The sequence below is a fragment of the Sander lucioperca genome, chromosome 12 (assembly GCF_008315115.2).
Source record: "Sander lucioperca isolate FBNREF2018 chromosome 12, SLUC_FBN_1.2, whole genome shotgun sequence".
NCBI classification, from domain to species: Eukaryota; Metazoa; Chordata; class Actinopteri; order Perciformes; family Percidae; genus Sander; species Sander lucioperca.
This window is the reverse complement of record NC_050184.1, coordinates 19,791,475-19,797,382: the sequence shown is the minus strand read 5'-3', so window position 1 is coordinate 19,797,382 and position 5,908 is coordinate 19,791,475.

Genomic DNA, 5,908 nt, shown 5'->3' with positions numbered 1-5,908 from the left:
AGAAAAGGCTGATAACATTTCAAATGTGTTTTAAATGAAGTCTGTTACTAGGGCAATACATACAATGTTGTACATTTCTAGAGTTGACCAATGCACCTCGAATTATTTTAGTTGATTCATTTTTTTAAAATTCTGGATCATGTTTGTTCCACTTCCATGTGCATTGTATTTGGCATTCTTAGCACACAAATTGTGTTGTCCAGTAAACTGGGACTTTAATTTGGGAGGATTGTACAATTTCAAGAACATATCCTAATTGTACAATCCTCCCAAATTATAGTCTTAGTTCACTGGACCAGTAACTATCTAGTGATGTAGGCTACTGTACATTTATGTAACAACAGGGAGAGGACACCCCAATGGTTTTTGACCTTATGTTTTGCTGAGGGGGAAATAACTGATGAATATACTCTGTTCCATTAATGTTTACAGTGTGCATGGAATGTATCATTTAATTATCTTTATAGTTTCTAGATTTTAGAGTCCAATTTCTTCAGTGTCTTTCTTTTCTATGTCCACAAGGGAGCAAGGCATATAATATGTAGAGAAGAAACTCGTCCTGTATAAAAAATTAAAAAAAAACGCGAGAAAAAGCGTGGCAGATAATAGCGCACCGACTGAATGAAAATATACATTTATGAACTACTGCTCTTAACTGAAACCATTCAATGAGTCACTGTCATTTGCAAAAGCAAACAGTTGTACACTTTGCATTAAAAGCGAGCAGTGGAAGTTAATATGACTTAGGAAATTTATATTTTAGCCCATGAGAGAGAGTGAAAGAGATATTTACGCATCATACTCTAGCGTTGTAGAAAATTGATCTTCATGGTAAATTTCCTGAGTAACATTATCTTCTGCTTACTTTTAAGGCAAAGAGTATAACTGTTAATTTGTGCAAATGATTAGTAACCTAATCCTTGAATGGAATGATTATGACGGTTTCAGTTCAGAGCAGTCATTCATGTATATATTTAGGCTATTTACGCATTCAGTCGGTCCGTATACGCTTTCTCTCGCTGTTTCATTACAGCGGCCGTGTTTCTTTTCTTTTTATACAAAAAAATGTGTTTCACGTCATCATACTTCCACAAGAAGCTGCTGCTCACTCTGTATAAAGTATGTACAATGCGTATTCTCCATTTTGGCATCAGTAAATCTGTGATCGACCTCGCGGTCTTTTGAGGAAAGCCGTGGACGCGCATCTATCTGAATTACTTCAGCCTGGCTCGACCTAGTCGCTCCTCCTCAGCCTGGCTTGGCCTTCGTGAAACGCACCAAGCCAGGATGCACAGATTAGACTAGGTCAAGCCTCGCTTTATCAGTTATCCTGGATTTATATATTCTGCTTTTGTGAAACAGGCCCCAGTTTTGTGCTGGCTGGCTAATTCAAAACAAACATGCACAGGCTGCATGTCATTTGTTGCAACAACAAAAACCTCAATCACTCAGCTAGGTACTATATTGAAGGTCACAAAAGTATGATAATCATACATACAAGTTTGGTGGTAAACATAATGCTGAGATAGGACAGTGGCTCTCAAAGAGGTGTATTTGAAAGTTAAATGAGTTAAGTGTAATTTGAATAGGCTGCAGTAAAATGAAATCAGGGCTTCCTCCTTCAACACTATCTCCACTAGACTAGGCCTACAATCTATATTAGCACTATCTCAGTGGAAGAATTGTCGGTACACGATCCGTTCTGCCTGCACGATCCGTTCTGCACATGCGCAAGATAATACTGTTTTACGTATCCATACGACCTGCACGATCTGTTCCACGCTAGCCTATGGCTAGCCTCCACCGGGAAGCTAACGTTAGTTTAGCTAACAGCTAATTCGGCTAACTGCTAGCTGACAGTCTAAAATAACGTTAACTCAAACGTAATGGGAAAAGCAGGCTACAGCTAAATTAAGACTTCACAGTAATAACAATAAAGACAAGTATTGAGTGATTGTATTTTAAATGAGCACAAGTAAAGTAGAACTGACGTAACAGCTGTTATATATGTCAACGTTTATTTTCAAGTTTTATTTTGAGGGTCTTTTAAAGTTATTACATGCTGTCTCAGCTAGCAGTTAGCCGAATTAGCTGTTAGCTAAACTAACGTTAGCTTGGCTGTCGACCGGAAGCGCAAACTAACGTTAGCTTGGCTGTCGACCGGAAGCGTGGAACAGATCGTGCAGTGTCGTAAATCTTCGTACAACTGCGCATGCGCGAACATTTTGCGCATGTGCAGAACGGATCGTGCAGGGAGAACGGATCGTGTACCGACAAGAATTATTCATGGAATGGACCACCGGAGGAAAATAGGGGAGGGTCATGTCTTTTTATTTTTTGTTGAAGGGAGGGTCATCCAATTTTTTTTTGTCTACAGGGAAGGGTCACCCAACTTTTGTATTCATGAGTAGAGCAACATTTCAAAGTGGCTTCTTTGGTGCATATTTATCCATGTAGCTCCATGTAGCTCTCTCAGTCTCGGCCCCTATCACTAGCAGATGGGTCCCTCCCTGTTTAGTCAGCCAGACTTTAGAGACAGTGGGATTACCCAAACTGAATAAATCCCGCTCGCACATATAAACACAAAACTGCTTTGCTAGCTCAATCGTGTTGTAACTAAGACATCTGCTGAAAAAATAATTTTATTCATTAGCATTATTGCCGTGCTGTTTAGTTCAAAAACATCCAAAACACCGTACGAAAACATAACAGACCAGACGCAAGCTTTTATTTTGAGAAGCCGAAACTCGCGCCGCGGACAGCACCATCTGGCAGCCGGGAAGGCATGAGACAGGAGGTATATCCTTTCGGTGCCGGTGATTATTTGTGATTATTTGTGAAAATGTGCAAACGACAGCCTTTTCAAGGCATTTGAGAAGGAAGGGGTGGTAGCATGCAAGCTCCCAAATTGACGCTCATCTGAGAAATGGAGTTTTGGATAATGTTCAGCTTCGGCAAGGGTCCGTGTACTTGGTGGCCAACGGATTTTCGTTTTGAAAGGAAAAAAACAAAAACGAAAAACGGTCAGTTTCCCAATTACCATTAGTAAATAGGAAAACAAAAAACGGAAAACAACCCATTATTCATTTTTTGTTTTGATATTAAAAAACGGAAAACGAAAAACAATCTCGTTATCCGATTGTCTTTGATGTATTTGTAGATGGAACTCGGAAATTAAGTCGTATTCCTTAATTTTGCATTGGTATTTTTTCATGACCCGGAAGTTACTCCCGCCACGCCAAGACCCGCCCTTCAATAGCATTTATTGGCCAGTACCGCCTGTAAGATCCGTTCTGTGCATGCGCATAATTACGTAGTAGAAAACTAACAATGTCCATGTGCGATTTACAGTCTATGTTTGTACCATGTGTCGGTACACGATCCGTTCTGCCTGCACGATCCGTTCTGCACATGCGCAAAATGTTCGCGCATGCGCGGTTGTACGAGGATTTACTGCATCTGTTCCAAGCTTCCGGTTGACAGCCAAGCTAACGTTAGTTTAGCTAACAGCTAATTCGGCTAACCGCTAGCTGATTGTAGCGGTCTGCCGTTAGCCTCCACAGGCAAGCTAACGTTAGTTTAGCTAACAGCTAATTCGGCTAACTGCTAGCTGAGACAGCATGTAATAACTTTAAAAGACCCTCAAAATAAAACTTGAAAATAAACGTTGACATAACAAACACCTAACATATATAACAGCTGTTACGTCAGTTCTACTTTACTTGTGCTCATTTAAAATACAATCACTCAATACTTGTCTTTATTGTTATTACTGTGAAGTCTTAATTTAGCTGTAGCCTGCTTTTCCCATTACGTTTGAGTTAACGTTATTTTAGCCGAATTAGCTGTTCGCTAAACTAACGTTAGCTTCCCGGTGGAGGCTAGCCATAGGCTAGCGTGGAACAGATCGTGCAGGTCGTATCCTCGGTAAAACAGTATTATCTTGCGCATGTGCAGAACGGATCGTGCACTTTACGACCAAACATTACAACTTTTTTATTAAATCTTTTTTTATTAAATCTTTATTATACAATAGTCATAGCTACAAACATTTGAAACTTGTCACAGATCCAAAACCGTGTATCGACATCGTTGTTGTGTTGTTTACGTTAATGTTTTTACCTTTAATACTTCGTCTTGACTAATAACCATAGGGATGACAGCTCTCCCAGCCACCACTGCTGTATACCTCTATAGTAGCTACATGCTAACGGCAGTAAACACTATAGTAGCTACATGCTAACGGTCATCTTAGCTGGCAATGTTGTTAAATTCTCCCCAATTCCGGGTCACATTCCTGCTGAAACATGTCCGATTGTGTAGTGTTTGGTTCAGAAGCCTTTATCTGTGATTTTTGACGTTAGAAAGTGCTGCTTCGTTCCACTACAATCTAACGTTAGCATACTCATAGCTAACTATTGTAGCTGCATGCTAACGCGACATAGCGGAGCATATAGCTAGCTATGTACGTATGTAGCAGGACTTTGTACCGTAAAAATCACCAATAAAGGCTTCTAAACCAAATACTAAACAAATACAAATACAGTAAAGTGACCGGAATTAGGGGTGAAATGTCCAGCATTGAGCTACATAATAGTTTGCTAGGAGTTAGCTGGTCTCTCACAGAGATCTCATTTGTAGCCCTGTTTTTACCTGATACTTTCATAAAAGTACAAACACATGAAGTGAGAGGTATACACATGCTTAAACTTTATTAAAAGCATGGTTAACCTGAAGCAGGACGGAGTCATGACTTAAAACACCAAAGCAAGGCTTCTAGCTCAGGCTAGCTAGCGTTAGCAAATTACCTTCAAAGTTGCAAAGAAATGATGAAACGTAAAATTTGAAGCCTTTATTTAATTTGCTACATGGTGTTGTACTGGGTGGCCAGACGACGCTCCGTATATCATTAACATATACTTTAGGCAACTCCAGCAAACACCTTGTAAACTTCATCTCTGCCATCATAACAGTCTACTGTCACTGTTTAATGTTTTCTTCCGGTAACTGGGAATGTCCAAACATCCTTACGCCAATGCGTGCATAGAGCTGTGAAGTTTGCCGGTGTTCGCGCAAGCGTAGAACTGATCAGGCAGTGCACAGAACGGATTTTACAGGCGGTACGGATCGGGTACTGACAAAGGAATAAGATTTATACACACATTTTAATTTCCGAGTTCCATCTACAAATACATCAAAGACAATCGGATAACGAGATTGTTTTTCGTTTTCCGTTTTTTAATATCAAAACAAAAAACGAATAATGGGTTGTTTTCCGTTTTTTGTTTTCCTATTTACTAATGGTAATTGGGAAACTGGCCGTTTTTCGTTTTTTTTTTTTTCCTTTCAAAACGAAAATCCGTTGGCTGCCAAGTACACGGACCGGCAAGCTTACCTATACTAAAATATACAATGACTGAGGAAGCCTAGTGACGAGTCCATAGCAACCAGTGTTGAATTACCCAGTGTCCTTTGCTGAATGGTCTCAATGTTTTATTGTTTTATTTCATATGAATACTAGTTTACTAGAGGAGTAACTTAGTATTTGAAGTAATGCAGTAATGCAGGAAGTGTGCATTTAGTTTCCATGCTTATTGTGTTTCCACAACAATGTTAGTGAGTAAATCTACTGAAATGGCCACCACACCATAACAGAGGAGTGGGATGTGTCAGGTGAGAAAGCAGAGGTTTAGTTATGTATGCCATGGCTGTAGAAAAACTGTGAATCTGAACATCTTTGCCAAGTGCAAACCAGTACAATAAACTGTTGGGGAGGGTCATCCCTTTTGTCCAAATCATTTTGGAGGGTCATCCAAAATTGAATGCTGCTGAAGGAAGGGTCAGGTCTATTTTGACTAAAGAACCCAAAACTCCTCCAGTGGCCCCTTAAATAAATAATGAACAGTCC